Here is a 24,258-nt window from a genome sequence, read left to right on the forward strand (position 1 = left end):
GTAGATCTCACGATCCACTCTATACTCACTCGTGAACAAGACTCCTAGGTACTTGAACGCCTTCACTTGGGGCAAGATCTCTTTCCCAACCTGGAGATGGCACTCCACCCTTTCCCGGGCGAGAACAATGGACTCGGACTTGGAGGTGCTGATTCTCATCCCAGTCGCTTCACTGCGAACAGATCCAATGAAAGCTGAAGATCCTGGCCAGTTGAAGCCATAAGGACCACATCATCTGCAAAAAGCAGAGACCTAATCCTGCAGCCACCAAACCAGGCGCAGTCAAAGCCATGACTGCGCCTAGATATTCTGTCCATTAAAGTTATGAACAGAATCGGTGACAAAGGGCAGCCTTGGCGGAGTCCAACCCTCACTGGAAAGGGGTCCGACATACTGCCGGCAATGCGGACCAAGCTCTGACACTGATCATACAGGGAGACACCCCCCACAATCAGACATGCCGATACTCCATACTCTCTGAGCACTACCCACAGGATTTACCGGGGACCAAGGCCGAATGTCTTCTCCAAGTCCACAAAACTTATGTAGACTGGTTGGGCAAACTCCCATGCACACTCAAGGACCCTGCCGAGAGTTTAGAGCTGGTCTACCGTTCCACGACCAGGAAAAACCACACTGATTGTCCTGGATCCGAGGTTCCTCCTCTCCAGTACGCATGAATAGACCTTACCGGGAAGGCTGAGGAGTGTGATCTACGATAGTTGGAACACACCCTCCGGTTCCCCTTCTGACAACCCAGCCTCTCATTACTTGCAACGCCAGAGTAATGTAGTATTTTGTGGCTGATGACAGCCACAAAATACTGAAGGCTGTCATCGGCAGGTGTACCAAAGCAGTTAGGACTCATAGCAGACCGGATTGGCAGACCGGGTCTGCCAATCCGGTCTGCCATCCTGGATTGGCAGACCGGGGAACAACCACCCCGGTCTGCCAATCCAGAGGTACCGCCCCCGATGTAGACGCAATGTTGCAGAGTCTTGTAAACCAATACTGCCCCACAGCATCCAGAGCCTTAAGGAACTCCGGACGGAGCTCATACCCCCGGGGCCTTGCCACCGAGGAGCTTTTTAACTACCTTGTCAACCTCAGCCCCAGAAATAGGAGAGCCCACCACAGACTTCCCAGGCACTGTTTCCTCATAGGAAGACGTGTTGGTGGGATTGAGGAGGTCTCGCTTGGCCTGTCGGTATGCCCACTACCTCTGGAGTCCCATGAGCCAAAAGGACCCGATGGCTCTTTCTTCAGCTTGACAGCATCCCTCACTGCTGGTGGATTACCGCCACGACAGGCACCAAACACCTTGCGGCCACAGCTTCAATCAGCTGGCTCAACAAGAGAGGAACGGAACATGGTCCACTCAGACTCAATGTCCAGCACCTCCCTCGTGACATGTTCAAAGTTCTTCCGGACATGTTCAAAGTTCTTCAGGAGACTCTGCTAGGCATTCCCAGCAGACCCTTACAATGCGTTCGGGCCTGCCAGGTCTGACCGGCATCCTCCCCTACCATAGGAGCCAGCTCACCACCAGGTGGTGGTTGGTAGAAAGCTCTGCCCCTCTCTTCACAGAGTGTCCAAAACATGAGGCCGCAAATCCCATGACACAACTACAAAGTCAATCATGCGGCCGAGGGTGTCCTTGTGCCAAGTGCACATATGGACACCCTTATGTTTGAACATTGTGTTTGTTATGGACAATCCGTGACGAGCACAAAAGTCCAATAACAAAGCACCACTTGGGTTCAGACCCGGGTGGCCATTTTTCCCAATCACGACTCTCCAGGTTTCACTGTCGTTGCCCACCAGCAGAACAAGGGAATCACCCGAGGGAGCACTCTCCAGTACTCCCTCAAGGGAATCCAAAAAGAGTGGGTACTCTGAGCTGCTGTTTGGTGTGTAAACACAAACAACAGTCAGGACCCGTCACCCAACCCGAAGGCTGAGGGAAGCTACTATCTCGTCTATTGGGTTAAATTCCAACGTGCAGGCTTTGAGCCGGGGGGTAACAAGAATTGCCACCCCAGCCTCTCATTAGTTGCAACGCCAGTGTCGAATCTCTTCCACTCTGGCGTTGCAAGTAATGAAAGTTCAGCTCAGTCCAGCCCCTCTTGAGTGAACAGGTTCCAGAGCCCTTGCTGTGAGTCCAACTATATCTAGCCGGGAACGTCTCCACCTCATGCTACAGCTCAGGCTCCTTCCCTCCCAGCGAGGTGATGTTCCATGTCACAAGAGCGAGCATATGTAGCCGATAATCGGACCACCAAGTGCCCTGCCTTCGGCTGCCGCCCAGCTCAAACTGCACCCTCTGTGACCCAAGCCCATGAGTGGTGAGCCCTGGAGGGGGGATCCACGTTGCCTCTTCGAGCTGAGCAAGGCTGGGCCCCATGGGGACAGGCCCGTCAATCGCCATCGTGCCCCACCTCTGGGCCTGGCTCCACAGGGGAGCCACGGTGACCTGCGTCCGGGCGAGAAAAAATCTAGGTCCTCAATTGTACTTTTAATAAAGGTCTTTGAGCTGCTCTTTGTCTGATCCCTCACCTAGGACCTGTTTGTCTTGGAGGACCCTACCAGGGGGCATAGAAGCCCCCGGACAACATTTTCCTGGATCAGTAGGACACGCAAACCACAAAAGTGGCGGCTCAGAAAGCAGGTTATATAAATATAACTCCAAAACCAAACATGCAATATTTTCTAAACATGCCTGTAATACTGTATCAATGTGAGTTTTACTAGAATCAGTTGTTTTTGTAAGGTTTGCAAATACAAAAATTAAGTTTTACTCACAATGACAAAATCACACTCAATATGACAGTTATTTAAACATAACTCATAAACTACACATAAAATGGCTAATAATGCCTGAAATAATGAATCCTTGGGAGTTTTACTGAGTTTTACATTTTGCAATCACAAAAAGTAGTTTATTACTCAATATGACTGTAATGTTCTTAGAACCCTGAAATAATGGGAAAAAAAGCAATACAAATGTATTTAAACCTAACTCCTAAACTACACATGCAAAATGGCTAATAATGCCAAGGGAGACATGTAACGTTGTTAGTTTAAAAAAATGATCTTTTGTAAAGATATCAAAGACACAAGCTAGTTTTTTAATTCAATATAACAGCATAACAGTCATACTAAATATGAAAGATATATAAACATAACTCCAAAACCAAACATGTGTCATGTCTAAAAATGCCTGTAGTAATGTATTTATGTGAGTTTGTAAGGTTTGCAAAAACAAAAAGTAGTTTTTTTTACTCAATATGAAAGTAATATTCTTAGAATCCTGAGATAATGCGAAAAAAGCAATACAAATTTATTCAAACACAAATTTTAAACCAAACATGTAAAATGTCTAAAAATGCCTGTAATATTGAATCCTAAACCAAACATGCGAAATGTCTAAAAATGTCTGTAATATAGAATACATGTGAGTTTTACTAGATTTATATGATTTTGTAAGGTTTGCAAATACATAAATTAGGTTTTACTCACTATGACAGTATACTGTCACACTCAATATTACAGTTATTTAAACATAACTCAAACCACACATGAAAAGTGGCTAATAATGCCTGAAATAATGCATCGTTGGCAATTTTTACTTGAAACACATGCTTTTTTAAAACTTGCAAACACAAGAAGTAGTTTTTTTTACTCAATATGACTGTAATGTTCTTAAAATCCTGAGATAATGCGACAAAAAATTAAAAATGTATTTAAACATTACTCCTAAACAACACAAGCAAAATGGCTAATAATGTCTGGAAACATGTATCTTAGTTAGTTTTCCTAGAAAAATGGTATTTGTAAAGTTTGCATTGACACAAGCTCAGACAGTATAACAGTCATACTAAATATGAAAGTTATATAAACATAACTCCAAAACCAAACATGTGTCATGTCTAAAATTACCTGTAATAATGTATGTATGTGAGTTTGTAAGTTTTGCAAAAACAAAAAGTAGTTTTTTACTCAATATGAAAGTAATGATTTTAGAATCCTGAGTTATGCGAAAAAAGCAATAAAAATGTATTTAAACATAACTCCTAAAAAACACATGCAAAATGGCTAATAATGCCTGAAGACATTTATCTTTGTTAGTTTTACTAGAAAAAGTATCTTTTGTAAAGTTTGCAAAGACACAAGCTAGATTTTTTTATTCAATATGACAGTATAACAGTCATACTAAATATGAAAGTTATCTAAACATAACTCCAAAACCAAACATGTGTCATGTCTAAAAATGCCTGTAATAATGTATTTATGCAAGTTTGTAAGGTTTGCAAGAAAAAAAAGTAGTTTTTTACTCAATATGAAAGTAATGATTTTAGAATCCTGAGATAATGCTAAAAAAGCAATAAAAATGTATTTCAACATAACTCCTAAAAAACACATGCAAAATGGCTAATAATGCCTGAAGACATTTATCTTTGCTAGTTTTACTAGGAAAAGTATCTTTTGTAAAGTTTTTAAAGACACAAGCTAGTTTTTTTAAATTCAATATGACAGTATAACAGTCATACTAAATATGAAAGTCATCTAAACATAACTCCAAAACCAAACATGTGTCATGTCTAAAAATGCCTGTAATAATGTATTTATGCAAGTTTGTAAGGTTTGCAAGAACAAAAAGTAGTTTTTTACTCAATATGAAAGTAATGATCTTAGAATCCTGAGATAATGCGAAAAAAGCAATAAAAATGTATTTAAACATAATTCCTAAACAACACATGCAAAATGGCTAATAATGCCTGGAGACATGTACCTTTGTTAGTTTTACTAGAAAAATTATCTTTTGTAAAGTTTGCAAAGACACAAGCTAGTTTTTTTGTATTCAATATGACAGTATAACAGTCATACTAAATATGAAAGTTATATAAACATAACTCCAAAACCAAACGTGTGTCATGTCTAAAATTACCTGTAATAATGTATGTATGTGAGTTTGTAAGTTTTGCAAAAACAAAAAGTAGTTTTTTACTCAGTATGAAAGTAATGATTTTAGAATCCTGAGATAATGCGAAAAAAGCAATAAAAATGTATTTAAACATAACTCTTAAAAAACACATGCAAAATGGCTAATAATGCCTGGAGTCATGTATCTTTGTTAGTTTTACTAGAAAAATGATCTTTTGGAAAGTTTGCCAAGACACAAGCTAGTTTTTTAAATTCAATATGACAGTATAACAGTCACACTAAATATGAAAGTTATCTAAACACAACTACAAAACCAAACATGTGTCATGTCTAAAAATGCCTGTAATAATGTATTTATGTGAGTTTGTAAGGTTTGCTAAAACAAAAAGTGGTTTTTACTCAATATGAAAGTAATGATCTTAGAATCCTGAGATAATGCGAAAAAAGCAATAAAAATGTATTTAAACTTAATTCCTAAACAACCCATGCAAAATGGGTAATAATGCCTGGAGACGTGTATCTTTGTTAGTTTTACGAGAAAAATTATCTTTTGTAAAGTTTGCAAAGACACAAGCTAGTTGTTTTTATTCAATATGACAGTATAGCAGTCATACTAAATATGAAAGTTATATAAACATAACTCTAAAACCAAACGTGTGTCATGTCTAAAATTGCCTTTAATAATGTATGTATATGAGTTTGAAAGGTTTGCAAAAACAAAAAGTAGTTTTTTACTCAATATGAAAGTAATGATTTTAGAATCCTGAGTTATGCGAAAAAAGCAATAAAAATGTATTTAAACATAACTCCTAAAAAACACATGCAAAATGGCTAATAATGCCTGAAGACATTTATCTTTGTTAGTTTTACTAGAAAAAGTATCTTTTGTAAAGTTTGCAAAGACACAAGCTAGTTTTTTGTAATTCAATATGACAGTATAACAGTCATACTAAATATGAAAGTTATCTAAACATAACTCCAAAACCAAACATGTGTCATGTCTAAAAATGCCTGTAATAATGTATTTATGCAAGTTTGTAAGGTTTGCAAGAAAAAAAAGTAGTTTTTTACTCAATATGAAAGTAATGATTTTAGAATCCTGAGATAATGCTAAAAAAGCAATAAAAATGTATTTCAACATAACTCCTAAAAAACACATGCAAAATGGCTAATAATGCCTGAAGACATTTATCTTTGTTAGTTTTACTAGAAAAAGTATCTTTTGTAAAGTTTTTAAAGACACAAGCTAGTTTTTTTAAATTCAATATGACAGTATAACAGTCATACTAAATATGTAAGTTATCTAAACATAACTCCAAAACCAAACATGTGTCATGTCTAAAAATGCCTGTAATAATGTATTTATGCAAGTTTGTAAGGTTTGCAAGAACAAAAAGTGTTTTTTTACTCAATATGAAAGTAATGATCTTAGAATCCTGAGATAATGCGAAAAAAGCAATAAAAATGTATTTAAACATAATTCCTAAACAACACATGCAAAATGGCTAATAATGCCTGGAGACATGTACCTTTGTTTGTTTTACTAGAACAATTATCTTTTGTAAAGTTTGCAAAGACACAAGCTAGTTTTTTTTATTCAATATGACAGTATAACAGTCATACTAAATATGAAAGTTATATAAACATAACTCCAAAACCAAACGTGTGTCATGTCTAAAATGACCTGTAATAATGTATGTATGTGAGTTTGTAAGTTTTGCAAAAACAAAAAGTAGTTTTTTACTCAGTATGAAAGTAATGATTTTAGAATCCTGAGATAATGCGAAAAAAGCAATAAAAATGTATTTAAACATAACTCTTAAAAAACACATGCAAAATGGCTAATAATGCCTGGAGTCATGTATCTTTGTTAGTTTTACTAGAAAAAGTATCTTTTGTAAAGTTTGCAAAGACACAAGCTAGTTTTTTTTAATTCAATATGACAGTATAACAGTCATACTAAATATGAAAGTTATCTAAACATAACTCCAAAACCAAAAATGTGTCATGTCTAAAAATACCTGTAATAATGTATTTATGTGAGTTTGTAAGGTTTGCAAAAACAAAAAGTAGTTTTTTACTCAATATGAAAGTAATGATCTTAGAATCCTGAGATAATGCGAAAAAAGCAATTTAAATGTATTCAAAAACAACTTTTAAACCAAACATGTAAAATGTCTAAAAATGCCTGTAATATTGAACTATGTAAGTTTTACTAGAATCAATTGTTTTTGTATGGTTTGCTAATACAAAAATTAGGTTTTACACATTATGACATTATAACTTTAACACTCAATATGAAAGTTATGTAATTATAACTCCTAAATACACATGAAACATGTCTAATAGCGTGAAAAAATTATCTTTGTGAGTGTTGCTAGAAACACTTTCTTTTGTAAGGTTTGCAAAGACACAGGTTAGTTTTTTTAACTCAATATGACAGTATAACGCCCCACTCAATATGATAGTTATTTAAACATAACTCCTAAACCACACCTGAAAAATGGCTAAAAATGCCTGAAATAATGCATCTTTGGGAGTTTTACTGGAAACATATGCTTTTTTAAAACTTTACTCAATATGACAGTAATGTTCTAAAAATCCTGAGATAATGCAAAAAAAGCAATACAAATGTATTCCAACATAATTCCTAAACCAAACATGCAAAATGTCTGAAAATGCCTGTAATATTGAATTCATGTGAATTTTATTTGAATCAGTTGTAGGGTTTGCAAATACAAAAATTGGGTTTTATGACGAACACAGGTTAGTTTTTTCTACTCAATATAACAGTTTAGCTGTCATACTATAAATGAAAGTTATATAAACATAACTCCAAAACCAAACATGCATTATGTCCAAAACTGCCTGTAATATTGTATATATGTGAGTTTTACTAGAATCAGGGTTGCAAATACAAAAATTGGGTTTTATGACAGTATACTGTCACACTCAATATGACAGTTATTTAAACATAACTCAAACAACACATGCAAAATGTTATTACGACATTAGTTTTACTAGAAAAATTGTCTTTTGTAAGGTTTGCAAAGACACAAGTTAGTTTTTTTTTATTCAATATGACAGTATAACTGTCATAATAAATATGAAAGTTATATAAACATAACTCTAAAGCCAAACATGCATTATGTCTAAAAATGCCTGTAATATTGTATCTGTGTGAGTTTAACTAGATTTAGTTGTTTTTGTAAGGTTTGCAAATACAAAATATGGGTTTTACTCACTATGACAGTATACTGTCACACTCAATCTGACAGTTATTTAAACATAACTCCTAAACCACACATGCAAAATGGCTAATAATGCCTGGAGATATGTATCTTTGTGAGTTTTACTAGAAACAATATATTGTGTAAGGTTTAGTTAGTTTTTGTACTCAATTTGACAGTATAACTGTCATTCTAAATCCATCCATTTTCTTCCGCTTATCCGAGGTCGGGTTGCCTGAGCAGAAAATCCCAGACTTCCCTCTCCCCAGCCACTTCGTCCAGCTCTTCTCGGGGTATTCCGAGGCGTTCCCAGGCCAGCCGGGAGACATAGTCTTTCCAATGTGTCCTAGGTCTTCCCCGTGGCCTCCTGCCGGTCGGACTTGCCCTAAACACCTCCCTAGAGGCGTTCGGGTGGCATCCTAAGCAGATGCCCGAACCACCTCATTGGCTCCTCTCAATGCGGAGGAGCAGCTGCTTTACTCTGAGTTCCTCCCGGATGACAGAGCTTCTCACCCTATCTCAAAGGGAGAGACCCACCACCCGGCAGAGGAAACGCATTTCGGCCGCTTGTACCCGTGACCTTGTCCTTTCGGTCATAACCCAAAGCTGGGAACGTAGATCGACGGTAAATTGAGAGCTTTTCCTTCTGGCTCAGCTCCTTCTTCACTACAACGGATCGATATAGCGTCCTCAATACTGAAAACGCCGCACCAATCCGCCTGTGGATCTCTATCTTCACTCGTGAACAAGACTCCTAGGTACTTGAACTCCTCCACTTGGGGCAAGATCTCCTCCCCAACCTGTAGATGGCACTCGACCCTTTCCTGCGCGAGAACCATGGACTTGGACTTGGAAGTGCTGATTCTCATCCCAGTCGCTTCACACTCAAGGACCTTGCCGAGAGTATAGACCTGGTCTACCGTTCCACGACCATGACGAAAACCACACTGTTCGTCCTGGATCCGAGTTTCCTCCTCTCCAGTACACATGAATAGACCTTACTGGGAAGGCTGAGAAGTGTGTTTCACGATAGTCGGAACACACCCTCGGTTCCCCTTCTTAAAGAGAGAAACCACCACCCCGGTCTGCCAATCCAGAGGTACCGCCCCCAATGTCCACGTGATGTTGCAGAGTCTTGTCAACCAAGACAGCCCCACAGTATCCAGAGCCTTAAGGAACTCCGGACGGAACTCATCAACACCTGGGGCCTTGCCACCGAGGAGCTTTTTAACTACCTAGGCAACCTAAGCCCCAGAAATTGGAGAGCCCACCACAGATTCCCGAGGCACTGCTTGGCCTTTCGGTATAACCGCTGCCTCTGGAGTCCCATGAGCCAAAAGGACCCGATAGGCTCTTTCTTCAGCTTGACGGCATCCCTCACTGCAGGTAGGATTACCGCAACGACAGGCACCAAACACCTTGCGGCCACAGCTCTAATCAGCCGGCTCGACAAGAGAGGCACAGAACATGGTCCACTCAGACTCAATGTCCAGCACCTCCCTCGTGACATGTTCATAGTTCTTCCGGAGGTGGTAATTGAAACTCTCTGACAGGAGACTCTGCTAGCCGTTCCCAGCAGACCCTCACAATGCGTTTGGGCCTGCGAGGTCTAACGCATCCTCCACCACCATCGGAGCCAGCTCACCACCAGGTGATGATTGGCAGAAAGCTCTGCCCCTCTCTTCACCCGAGTGTCCAAAACATGAGGCCACAAATCCCATGACACAACTACAAAGTCAATCATGGAACTGCGGCCGAGGGTGTCCTGGTGCCAAGTACACATATAGACACCCTTATGTTTGAACATTGTGTTTGTTATGGACAATCCGTGACGAGCACAAAAGTCCAATAACAAAGCACCACTTAGGTTCATTTTTCCCAATCACGACTCTCCAGGTTTCACTGTCCTTGCCAACATGAGCATTGAAGTCCCCCAAAAGAACAGGGGAATCACCCGAGGGAGCACTCTCCAGTTATCCCTCAAGGGAATCCAAAAAGCATGGGTACTCTGAGCTGCTGTTTGGTGCGTAAACACAAACAACAGTCAGGACCCGTCACCCAACCCGAAGGCGGAGGGAAGCTACCATCTCATCTACTGGGTTAAAGTCCAACGTGCAGGCTTTGAGCAACAACAATTGCCACCCCAGCCTCTCATTGCTTGCAACGCCAGAGTGGAAGAGAGTCCAGCCCCTCTTGAGAGAACAGGTGCCAGAGCCCTTGCTGTGCGTCGAAGTGAGTCCAACTATATCTAGCCGGAACTTCTTCACCTCGCGCACCAGCTCAGGCTCCTTCCCTCCCAGCGAGGTGACGTTCCACATCCCAAGAGCGAGCTTATGTAGCCGATAATCGGACCGCCAAGTGTCCTGCCTTCGGCTGCCGCCCAGTTCACACTGCATCCGACCTCTATGACCTCAATGGGCCCATGAGTGGTGAGCCCATTGGAGGGTTGACCCACGTTGCCTCTTCGAGCTGAGCCCGGCAGGGCCCCATGGAGACAGGCGCCCACCAGTCGCTCGCCATCGTGCCCCACCTCTGCGCCTGGCTCCACAGGGGAGCCACGGTGACCCGTGCCTGGGCGAGAAAAAAATCTAGGTCCTCGATTTGTACTTTTCATAAAGGTGTTTGAGCTGCTTTTTGTCTGATCCCTCACCTAGGACCTGTTTGTCTTGAGGGACCCTACCAGGGGGCATAGAATCCTCGGACAACATAGCTCCTAGGATCAGTGGGACACGCAAACCACAAAGGTGGCGGCTCAGAAAGGGGGTTGTATAAACATAAATCCAAAACTAAACATGCAATATGTCTAAACATGCCTGTAATATTGTATTAATGTGAGTTTTACTAGAATCAGTTGTTTTTGTAAGGTTTGCAAATACAAAAATTGGGTTTTATGACGGACACAAGTTAGTTTTTTTTACTCATTTTAACAGTATAACTGTCATACTAAATATGAAAGTTATATAAACATAACTCCAAAACCAAACATGCATTATGTCTAAAAATGCCTGTAATATTGTATTTGTAGTTTATCTAGATTTAGTTGTTTTTGTAAGGTTTGCAAATACAAAATATGGGTTTTACTCACTATGACAGTATACTGTCACACTCAATCTGACAGTTATTTAAACATAACTCCTAAACCACACATGCAAAATGGCTAATAATGCCTGGAGATATGTATCTTTGTGAATTTTACTGGGAACAACATATTGTGTAAGGTTTAGTTAGTTTTTGTACTCAATATGACAGTATAACTGTCATACTAAATCCATCCATTTTCTTCCGCTTATGGTCGGGTTATGGTCGGGTTGCGGGGGCCGCAGCCTAAGCAGAGAAGCCCAAACTTCCCTTTCTCCAGCCACTTCGTCCAGCTTTTCTCGGGGGATCCCGAGGCGTTCCCAGGCCAGCCGGGAGACATAGTGTTCCCAATGTGTCCTGGGTCTTCCCCGTGGCCTCCTGCCGGTCGGACTTGCCCTACACATCCCTAGGGAGGCGTTCGGGTGGCATCCTGAGCAGATGCCCGAACCACCTCATCTGGCTCCTCTCAATGTGGAGGAGCAGTGGCTTTACTGTGAGTTCTTCCAGGATGGCAGAGCTTCACCTTCAACAGGGGTGTCAAACTCAAATACAGAGTGGGCCAAAGTTTGAAACTGAACAAAGCAGCGGGCCAAGGTTGAACAAATTAACCTTTTAATAGGGACCCAAACAAGTTTTGCATTGAATATTGAACAAGCAAGGATTATATAACTTTATAGTGACATGCAAAATCAAGTTTCAAATAATAATAATACTAATTAAAATATATCAATTGCATATCAAATATAATTTAAATAAAAATTTAATGCCTCTTTTCTATTTGCAGCCTTCTGAGGTAAATATCAACATTAACTTTTTCCACAGGCTAATAAATTTATAAATTAAATAACAATGAATAAAACAACCATTCAGGACTTTATACTGCTCAGTTTGCAACACACTGATCTAATTTGATGTGCCCAAGCCAGATACCTGGCATCTTTTTTTGGATGCTAGTTCTTTAATGTTGGGGCTCAGGCTTTGAGCCGAGGCAACTTTCATTATCAAACGAAGGCGTTCAACAGCCATATCTCGTACACCCAATTCTAACATCGTTCAGACCCAGTCACAAGATATGTGCAGCTTCAGCACACATACACAAATGCATGCAAAGCATACTTCATCAACAGCGATACAGGTTACACTGAGGGTGCCAGTATAAAAAAACTTTAACACTGTTAGAAATATACGCCACACTGTGAACCCACACCAAACAAGAATAAAAAACACTTTTCGGGAGAACATCCGCACCGTAACACAACATAAACACAAAAGAACAAATACCCAGAATCCTTTGCAGCACTAACTCTTTCGGGATGCTACAGAATACACCCCCGCTACCACCAAACTACCCCCACCCACACACACACACACACCTTGCAGCGTCCCGGAAGATTTAGTGCTACAAAGGGTTCTGGGTATTTGTTCTGTTGTGTTTATGTTGTGTTACGGTGCGGATGTTCTCCCGAAATGTGTTTGTCATTCTTGTTTGGTGTGGATTCACAGTGTGGCGTATATTCCTAAAAGTGTTAAAGTTTTTTATTTGGCTACCGTCACTGCAACCTGTATCGCTGTTGATGAAGTATGCGTTGCATTCAATTGTGTGTGGGTGCAGAAGCTGCACTAACATGAAACTGGGCCAGCACTCGTTTGACTAGCTGAAAAAAAAAAATTGGGAGGAGTGCTGGGGTCACTCCCGGGAGGGTTGGCAAGTATTAGAAGTAGCGGCGTTACTGCGGCACTGCCGCAATGTATAATCAACGGTCCAGCTTTAGTGTTAATTTGATATTGCCGCAAGGGCCCACGGGCCAGAGTTTGACACCCATGACCTTCACTGTAAAAAATTACTGTAAAAATAAAAAATAAAATTACAGTTATATACTCCATCCATCCATCCATTTTCTACCGCTTATTCCCTTCGGGTTGGCGGGGGGCGCTGCAGCCTATCTCAGCTACAATCGGGCAGGAGGCGGGGTACACCCTGGACAAGTTGCCACCTCATCGCAGGGCCAACACAGATAGACAGACAACATTCACACTCACATTCACCACTAGGGCCAATTTAGTGTTGCCAATCAACCTATCCTGTTCTTCTTAAATGCAGTTAAGTACTGTAAATGTTTTTGCAATTTTCAAAAAATATCGACCAGCAGTAAGTTACTGTAAAACCTACAGTATAATTCAGTATTTTTCAGACTTGTTTCTTGGGTCCGCCCACAATTCGTCCAACCGAGCTTCATTTCACCTGGCCGCCCCTGCTAAATCCATCCTACTGCATCGTGTGTTTTTGATAGCAAGGTAATAGTCACTTGTACCTTGATGTGTCATTTTCTGTTTGAATTACTTTTTATATATATTTATAAAGTCCGAAATGACATAGCGTCACAGTCAGCATCACAGACACTATCGTTGACCACGCGCATGTACCGCCGCATGCTAGCTAGCTAAGTTTTCTTCTTTTTTGTCATAGTCATCATAAAAGATGATAACTTGCAACATATGTGCTACGACTTGCAGCAATGTATTTGCGTATGTTAGACACATGCGAAATCATAGTTGTATGCCTAATGCATCGTTTAAGTGTGCTTTCCCTAAATGCACAAGAGTTTTTTCCAACTTCTCAGCCTTCAAAACTCACAGCCGTCGTCATAAATATGGCAAGAGTAGGACTGATATGTATAGCGCAGAAGGTTTACCTTGTAATATTGTCTCATGTAGCGCGAAGTGCGATGATATACGGGCCCTTCTCCTGCATTTGAAAAGTCCTATTACCGAAGGTAGGACAGTTACGTGCCCCTTCAGTCAATGTGAAAAAAGATTTACAGTTAAGTCTACTTTCACATCGCACGTGTCAAGGAAGCACTACGGCTACACTGAACGAAGTTTGACTTGCTCAACAGCAAATCCAAGCAGCTCTTGTGTTATTAACACTGATGATGACTATTGTGATATGCAACTTGAGAATTCAGGATATTCCTGTTATGAAGACATGGAGGTCTACTTGCATTAAAAAAATGTTCACAGCACTGAAAAAAGGTTCAACCTTTTTTCAGTGATGTACCCCTGTGAACATTTTTTTAATTCAAGTACCCCCTAATCAGAGCAAAGCATTTTTGGTTGAAAAAAAAGAGATAAAGAAGTAAAATACAGCACTATGTCATCAGTTTCTGGTTTATTAAACTGTATAACAGTGCAAAATATTGCTCATTTGTTGTGGTCTTTCTTGGACTATTTGGAAAAAAAGAATTAAAAATAACTAAAAACTTGTTGAAAAATAAACAAGTGATTCAATTATAAATGAAAAATTTTACACATAGAAGTAATCAACTTAAAGGCCTACTGAAAGCCACTACTACCGACCACGCAGTCTGATAGTTTATATATCAATGATGAAATCTTAACATTGCAACACATGCCAATACGGCCGGGTTAGCTTATAAAGTGACATTTTAAAATTCCCGGGAAATATCCGGCTGAAACATCGCGGTATGATGACGTATGCGCGTGACGAAGTCCGAGTAACGGAAGTTATGGTACCCCGTAGAATCCTATACAAAAAGCTCTGTTTTCATTTCATAATTCCACAGTATTCTGGACATCTTTTGCAATTTTTTTAATGAACAATGAAGGCTGCAAAGAAGACAGTTGTAGGTGGAATCAGTGTATTAGCAGCGGACTACAGCAACACAACCAGGAGGACTTTGTTGGAGCGCTAGCCGCGCTAGCCGCGCTAGCCGCCGACTTCACCTTGACTTCCTACGTCTCCGGGCCGCCAAACGCATCGGGTGAAGTCCTTCGTCCTTCTGCCGATCGCTGGAACGCAGGTGAGCACGGGTGTTGATGAGCAAATGAGGGCTGGCTGGCGTAGGTGGAGAGCTAATGTTTTTAGCATAGCTCTGTGCAGTCCGGTTGCTAAGTTGGCTTCAATGGCGTCGTTAGCACAGCATTGTTAGCCTTCGCCAGCCTGGAAAGCATTAACCGTGTATTTACATGTCCACGGTTTAATAGTATTGTTGATTTTCTATCTATACTTCCAGTCAGGGGTTTATTTCTTTTGTTTCTATATGCAGTTAAAGCAAGATGCTATCACGTTAGCTCGTAGCTAAAGCATTTCGCAGATGTATTGTCGTGGAGATAAAAGGCACTGAATGTCCATTTCGCGTTCTCGACTCTCATTTTCAAGAGGATATAGTATCCGAGGTGGTTTAAAATACAAATCTGTGATCTACAATAGAAAAAGGAGAGTAGCTTGTACCTAAGTTACGGTCAGAGCGAAAAAAGATACATCCATCGCTGCCTCTCAAGTCATTCACTGTAACGTTCCTCATCTACGAATCTTTCATCCTCGCTCAAATTAATTAATCACTTTCTCGGTCCGAATCTCTCTCGCTCCATTGTAAACAACGGGGAATTGTGAGGAATCCTAGCTCCTGTGACGTCACGCTACTTCACTACAGGCAAGGCTTTTTTTTTATCAGCGAGCAAAAGTTGCGAACTTTATCGTCGATTTTCTCTACTAAATCCTTTCAGCAAAAATATGGCAATATCGCGAAATGATCAATTATGACACATAGAATGGATCTGCTATTCCCGTTTAAATTAAAAAAAAATCATTTCAGTAGGCCTTTAAAGTGCCCTCTTTGGGGATTGTAATAAAGATCCATCTGGATTCATGAACTTCATTCTCAACATTTCTTCACAAAAAAAGAAATCTTTAACATCAATATTTATGGAACATGTCCACATGTCTCAGGTGCATTACTGCTACGCTTTAACCACGCCTCCATTGTTTTCTACATGGATAGTTGATTGACAGCTGGTGCCGTGTGGCACCGCCAGGTAGGGTCAAACCATCATGGCATGGGGGAAACTCTGGCTTTATGGTAATGAATGGAATAGCCTACTTGATTAGATGTTCAGTTTATGAACTTACATTCATATTTTGTCGAAGTATTATTCAATAAATATATTTATAAAGGGTTTTTGAATTGTTGCTATTTTTAGAATATTTTTTAAAAATCTCACGTACTCCTGGGAGTACTTACTCCCAGGAGTACGCATACCCCCATTTGAGAACCACTGCCTTAGGAGACTAGATGTAAACAGAGTAAAGAGAGAGCGAGTGAGGTGGCCATTCCAAATACTTTTAAAATGCTACCCATATTGGATACTGTTTAGGAACATAAACTGCATTTCTTGACTGTACCAGTTGCTGGTGACAAAGTCACAATAAAACGTTGGATGATCAGCATGGAAGGTGATGTCATCTGCAAATGCGTCCAACCTAGCTTCATCTCAGGGCTTGCTGCCCTTCTTGCTTGGTGCTCGGACATTGGAATTTGTTCAAAGGTAATTCCTCTTGATACTGTTAAATACTGTTAGGATATTTTATTTTATATTTCTCACCTCTGTTCAGGAATTTGACTTGTCATTTCCCCAATTCTGTGCCTTAAATCAATGACTCTTCTGTTCCTTTGTGGACCTTCTTATTAGGGACCGAAGCACCAGTTTGACTCTAGGATACAGAGAAGGTAGGTAATGTGCAGGTAAAGATATGTTGACTGGGTCAAAGAAGGAAGCACCTGTTTGACCCCAGGATGCAGAGAAAGTAGGTAATGTGCGGGTGAAGATATGTTGAATGGGTAAAGGCAGGAAGCACCAGTGTGACCCCACTATGCAGAGAAGGTAGGTAATGTGCGGGTGAAGGTATGTTGAATGGGTGAAAGAAGGAAGCGCAGGTGTGGTCGACGCAATGCAGACAAGGTAGGTATGTGCAGGTGAAGATATGTTGTATGGTGAAAGAAAGAAGCACCAGTGTGACCCCAGGATGCAGGGAAGGTAGGTAATGTGCAGGTAAAGATATATTGAATGGGTAAAGGCAGGAAACACCAGCTAGACGCCAGGATACAGAGAAGGTAGGTAATGTGCAGGTAAAGATATGTTGAATGGGTAAAGGTAGAAAGCACCAGCGTGACCACACTATGCAGGGAAGGTAGGTGATGTGCAGGTAAAGATATGTTGAATGGGTAAAGGCAAGAAGCACCAGTGTGAACCCAGGATGCAGAGAAGATAGGTAATGAGCAGGTAACGATATGTTAAATGGGTGAAAGCAGGAAACATCAGCGTAAATACACTGTCCCGTAGATGGAGAGAAAACATAAATAGAGAGAGGGATTGGGGAGGCTTTAGCATTGTCTTCCTCTCTGAATTTGTCTTAATGGGTTTTAGAGCATTCACTCATCTACAGCTGTGGTTATGGTATAGGCTCACATATATCCTAAAATTGATATTAATATTTGTGCAGTGCATATTCCTAAATAACAATGTGAGTGGAGTTCTGTATAGACTGCAAGTAATCTTCAATCACAACAGAATATCTAATATGCTTTCTCTCTTTTTTAGGCGATTCATTGGCGTTAACCCCGAGAGGGGAACAAAGGCTAGCCAGGGAAAGGTGGTGTCCAAGAAGACCGGGAAGCTGGTTCACAAAAAGGCAGCAACTGTAAATCCTCACGTAGCCACCCTTATAAAACGTCTCACAGACTTTGAGTGGGGCTGTATGTAGCCGACAACTAAACACTGGACTCGTGTTCAGTGTTTTGTCTCCAGTTTGAAATTAAGTTGACATGTTATAAATGTTAAAATGCTTTACTGAAAATAAGAAGAATGCACTAAATGTACAATGAATGTATTTGATGCACTTTAAAACAATTGGTTAATAAAAGCATTAACTTGCAAGGCCATTTCTCCAGTCATTTTTATGCCAGCAGATTGCAGGGGTTTTGATTTTGAAAATTTAAAAGTTCAATTCATTAACTTCTAGTGGCATTATACCGTAAAGCTCAGTCTGTAGTGCTTACAATTATTTTACTGTAATTAAAAGTTAATGGATATTACAGTGGATACACTAAAATAACAGTGTAATGCCGCTAAACAGATGACAGTATTATGCTGTGAAGCGTATATTTGATACAGCACAGTACTGTGATACTTTTTACAGTAATAAACTGTAGTGATAAATCACAGTATGTGTGCTGTAGAAAAACAGTTTCATACTGGAACCATTAGCTGCCAGTAGGTTACTGTAATCAAACGGTGAAAATTCTTACAGTAAGGGAGAGACCCGCCACCCAGCGGAGAAAACTCATTTTGGCCGCTTGTACCCGTGATCTTGTCCTTTCGGTCTTACTCCAAAGCTCATGACCATAGGTGAGGATGGGAACGTAAATCGACCGGTAAATTGAGAGCTTTTCCTTCTGGCTCAGCTCCTTCTTACCACAACGAATCGATATAGCGCCGTCATTACTGAAGACGCCGCACCGATCAGCCTGTGCATCTCACGATCCACTCTTCCCTCACTCATGAACAAGACTCCAGGTACTTGAACTCATCCACAAGATCTCCTGCCCAACCTCGAGATGGCACTCCACCCTTTCCCGGGCGAGAACCTCGGACTTGGAGGTGCTGATTCTCATCCCAGTCGCTTCACACTCGGCTGCGAACCGATCCAATGAGAGCTGAAGATCCTGGCCAGTTGAAGCCATAAGGACCACATCATCTGCAAAAAGCAGAGACCTAATCCTGCAGCCACCAAACCGGATCCCCTCAACGCCATGACTGTGCCTAGAAATTCTGTCCACAAAAGTTATGAACAGAATCGGTGACAAAGGGCAGCCTTGGCGGAGTCCAACCCTCACTGGAAAGGGGTCCGACTTACTGCCGGCAATGCGGACCAAGCTCTGACACTGATCATACAGGGAGACACCCGCCACAATCAGACATGCCGATACCCCATACTCTCTGAGCACTCCCCACAGGACTTCCCGGGGTGGCCACGGTCGAATGTCTTCTCCAAGTCCACAAAGCACATGTAGACTGGTTGGGCAAACTCCCATGCACACTCAAGGACCCTGCCGAGAGTATAGAGCTGGTCTACCGTTCCACGACCAGGACGAAAACCACACTGTTCGTCCTGGATCCGAGGTTCATCCTCTCCAGTACACATGAATAGACCTTACCGAGAAGGCTGAGGAGTGTGATCTACGATAGTTGGAACACACCCTCCGGTTCCCCTTCTTAAAGAGAAGAACCACCACCCCAGTCTGCCAATCCAGAGGTACCGCCCTAGATGTCCACGCGATGTTGCAGAGTCTTGTCAACTAAAACAGCCCCACAGCATCCAGAGCCTTAAGGAACTCCGGACGGAGCTCATCCACCGAGGAGGTTTTTAACTACCTTGGCAACCTCAGCCCCAGAAATAGGAGAGCCCACCACAAATTCACCAGACACTGCTTCCTCATAGGAAGACGTGTTGGTGGGATTGAGGAGGTTTCGCTTGGCCTGTCGGTATGCCCGCTGCCTCTGGAGTCCCATGAGCCAAAAGGACCAGATAAGCTCCTTCTTCAGCTTGACGGCATCCCGCACTGCTGGTGGCCACCAGCGGGTTCTAGGATTACCGCCACGACAGGCACCAAACACCTTGCGGCCACAGCTCCAATCAGCTGGCTCGACAAGAGAGGCACGGAACATGATCCATTCCGACTCAATGTCCAGCACCTCCTTTGTGACATGTTCAAAGTTCTTCCGGAGGTGGAAAAAGAAACTCTCTCTGACAGGAGACTCTGCTAGGCGTTCCCAAAAGACTCTCACAATGCGTTTGGGCCTGCCAGGTCTGGCCGGCATCCTCCCCCACCATCGGAGCCAGCTCAACAGGTGGTGATCGGTAGAAAGCTCGCCCCTCTCTTCACCCGAGTGTCCAAAACATGAGGCCGCAAATCCCATGACACAACTACAAAGTCAATCATGGAACTGCGGCCGAGGGTGTCCTGGTGCCAAGTGCACATATGGACACCCTTCTTCATCGTATGGGCAGCTGTTTTCCGGCACCCGGACCTGAGGCCGAGGGTCTATGCCTTTTACCACCCCAGGCCCGGGGGGCCCTCCCGTTCATATGTCAGGACACACAGAAGTGAGCCAGGTCACCGAGCAGTCATCCAGGTCCGCCAGGCCACGCAAACCATTAGGAGCACGATAAATCGGGCAACGCAGGATCACGTGGTCGGCAGTCTGCTCCTCCGCGCCACACTCACACGTCGCGTTAGGTGCTAAGCCCCACTGGAACATGGACACCCTTATGTTTGAACATTGTGTTTGTTATGGACAATCCGTGACGAGCACAAAAGTCCAATAACAAAGCACCACTTGGGTCCAGATCCGGGTGGCCATTTTTCCCAATCACGACTCTCCAGGTTTCACTGTCGTTGCCAACATGAGCGTTGAAGACCCCCAGCAGAACAAGGGAATCACCCGAGGGAGCACTCTCAAGGGAATCCAAAAAGAGTGGGTACTCTGAGCTGCTGTTTGGTGCGTAAACACCAACAGTCAGGACCCGTCACCCAACCAGAAAGCGGAGGGAAGCTACCATCTCGTCTACTGGGTTAAGTCCAATGTGCAGGCTTTTAGCCGGGGGGCAACAAGAATTGACAACCCAGCCTCTCATTACTTGTAACGCCAGAGTGGGAGAGAGTCCAACCCCTCTTGAGAGAACAGGTTCCAGAGCCCTTGCTGTGCGTCGAAGTGAGTCCAACTTTATCTAGCCGGGAACTTCTCCACCTCGCGCACCTGCTCAGGCTCCTTCCATCCCTGCGAGGTGACGTTCCACGTCCCAAGAGCGAGCTTATGTAGCCGATAATCGGACTGCCAAGTGCCCTGCCTTCGGCTGCCGCCCAGCTCACACTGCACCCGACCTCTATGACCCAGCCCATGAGTGGTGAGCCTTTTGCAGGGGGGACCCACGTTGCCTCTTCGAGCTGGGCCCCATGGGCACCAGTCGCTCGCCATCGTGCCCCACCTCTGGGCCTGGCTCCGCAGGGGAGCCATGGTGACCCGCGCCTGGGCAAGAAAAAAATCTAGGTCCTCGATTTGTACTTTTCATAAAGGTCTTTGAGCTGCTCTTTGTCTGATTCCTCACCTAGGACCTGTTTTTCTTGGGGGACCCTACCAGGGGGCAGAGAAGCCCCTGGACAACATAGCTCCTAGGATCAGTGGGACACGCAAACCACAAAGGTGGCGGTTCAGAAAGCAGGTTATATAAACATAACTCCAAAACCAAACATGCAAGATGTCTAAACATGCCTGTAATATTGTATCAATGTGGCATCCTGAGCAGATGCCCGAACCACCTCATCTGGCTCCTCTCAATGTGGAGGAGCAGCGGCTTTACACTGAGTTCCTCACGGATGACAGAGCTTCTCACCCTATCTCTAAGGGAGAGACCCACCACCCGGCGGAGGAAACTCATTTCGGCCGCTTGTACCCGTGACCTTGTCCTTTTGGTCATAACCCAAAGCTCATGACCATAGGTGAGGATGGGAACGTTGATCGACCGGTAAATTGAAAGCTTTTCCTTCTGGCTCAGCTCCTTCTTCACCACAACGGATCGATATAGCGTCCTCATTACTGAAGACGCCGCACCGATCCGCCTGTAGATCTCAAGATCCACTCTATCCTCACTCGTGAACAAGACTCCTAGGTACTTGAACGCCTTCACTTGGGCCAAGATCTCTTTCCCAACCTGGAGATGGCACTCCACCCTTTCCCGGGAGAGAACAATGGACTCGGACTTGGAGGTGCTGATTCTCATCCCAGTCGCTTCACTGCGAACCGATCCAATGAAAGCTGAAGATCCTGGCCAGTTGAAGCCATCAGGACCACATCATCTGCAAAAAGTAGAGACCTAATCCTGCAGCCACCAAACCAGGCGCAGTCAAAGCCATGACTGCGCCTAGATATTCTGTCCATTAAAGTTATGAACAGAATCGGTGACAAAGGGCAGCCTTGGCGGAGTCCAACCCTCACTGGAAAGGGGTCCGACATACTGCCGGCAATGCGGACCAAGCTCTGACACTGATCATACAGGGAGACACCCGCCACAATCAGACATGCCGATACTCCATACTCTCTGAGCACTACCCACAGGATTTACCGGGGGCCAAGGTCGAATGTCTTCTCCAAGTCCACAAAACTTATGTAGACTGGTTGGGCAAACTCCCATGCACACTCAAGGACCCTGCCGAGAGTTTAGAGCTGGTCTACCGTTCCACGACCAGGAAAAACCACACTGTTTGTCCTGGATCCGAGGTTCCTCCTCTCCAGTACGCATGAATAGACCTTACCGGGAAGGCTGAGGAGTGTGATCTACGATAGTTGGAACACACCCTCCGGTTCCCCTTCTTAAAGAGAGGAACAACCACCCCGGTCTGCCAATCCAGAGGTACCGCCCCCGATGTAGACGCAATGTTGCAGAGTCTTGTAAACCAATACTGCCCCACAGCATCCAGAGTCTTAAGGAACTCCGGACGGAGCTCATTGCCACCGAGGAGCTTTTTAACTACCTTGTCAACCTCAGCCCCAGAAATAGGAGAGCCCACCACAGACTTCCCAGGCACTGTTTCCTCATAGGAAGACGTGTTGGTGGGATTGAGGAGGTCTCGCTTGGCCTGTCGGTATGCCCACTGCCTCTGGAGTCCCATGAGCCAAAAGGACCCCATGGCTCTTTCTTCAGCTTGACAGCATCCCTCACTGCTGGTGGATTACCGCCACGACAGGCACCAAACACCTTGCGGCCACAGCTTCAATCAGCTGGCTCAACAAGAGAGGAACGGAACATGGTCCACTCAGACTCAATGTCCAGCACCTCCCTCGTGACATGTTCAAAGTTCTTCCGGACATGTTCAAAGTTCTTCAGGAGACTCTGCTAGGCGTTCCCAGCAGACCCTTACAATGCGTTTGGGCCTACCAGGTCTGACCGGCATCCTCCCCTACCATCGGAGCCAGCTCACCACCAGGTGGTGGTTGGTAGAAAGCTCTGCCCCTCTCTTCACAGAGTGTCCAAAACATGAGGCCGCAAATCCCATGACACAACTACAAAGTCAATCATGCGGCCGAGGGTGTCCTTGTGCCAAGTGCACATATGGACACCCTTATGTTTGAACATTGTGTTTGTTATGGACAATCCGTGACAAGCACAAAAGTCCAATAACAAAGCACCACTTGGGTTCAGATCCGGGTGGCCATTTTTCCCAATCACGACTCTCCAGGTTTCACTGTCGTTGCCCACATGAGCGTTGAAGTCCACCAGCAGAACAAGGGAATCACCCGAGGGAGCACTCTCCAGTACTCCCTCAAGGGAATCCAAAAAGAGTGAGTACTCTGAGCTGCTGTTTGGTGTGTAAACACAAACAACAGTCAGGACCCGTCACCCAACCCGAAGGCTGAGGGAAGCTACTATCTCGTCTATTGGGTTAAAGTCCAACGTGCAGGCTTTGAGCCGGGGGGCAACAAGAATTGCCACCCCAGCCTCTCATTAGTTGCAACGCCAGTGTGGAATCTCTTCCACTCTGGCGTTGCAAGTAATGAAAGTTCAGCTTAGTCCAGCCCCTCTTGAGAGAACAGGTTCCAGAGCCCTTGCTGTGATTCCAACTATATCTAGCCGGGAACGTCTCCACCTCATGCACCAGCTCAGGCTCCTTCCCTCCCAGCGAGGTGATGTTCCATGTCCCAAGAGCGAGCATATGTAGCCGATAATCGGACCACCAAGTGCCCTGCCTTCGGCTGCCGCCCAGCTCACACTGCACCCTCTATGACCCAAGCCCATGAGTGGTGGCCCTGGAGGGGGGATCCACGTTGCCTCTTCGAGGCCCGTCAATCGCCATCGTGCCCCACCTCTGGGCCTGGCTCCACAGGGGAGCCACGGTGAACTGCGTCCGGGCGAGAAAAAATCTAGGTCCTCAATTGTACTTTTAATAAAGGTCTTTGAGCTGCTCTTTTTCTGATCCCTCACCTAGGACCTGTTTGTCTTGGAGGACCCTACCAGGGGGCATAGAAGCCCCTGGACAACATTTTCCTGGATCAGTAGGACACGCAAACCACAAAGGTGGTGGCTCAGAAAGCAGGTTATATAAACATAACTCCAAAACCAAACATGCAATGTGTCTAAACATGCCTGTAA

This window comes from Entelurus aequoreus, linkage group LG19 (assembly GCF_033978785.1).
Source record: "Entelurus aequoreus isolate RoL-2023_Sb linkage group LG19, RoL_Eaeq_v1.1, whole genome shotgun sequence".
Lineage (NCBI taxonomy): Eukaryota > Metazoa > Chordata > Actinopteri > Syngnathiformes > Syngnathidae > Entelurus > Entelurus aequoreus.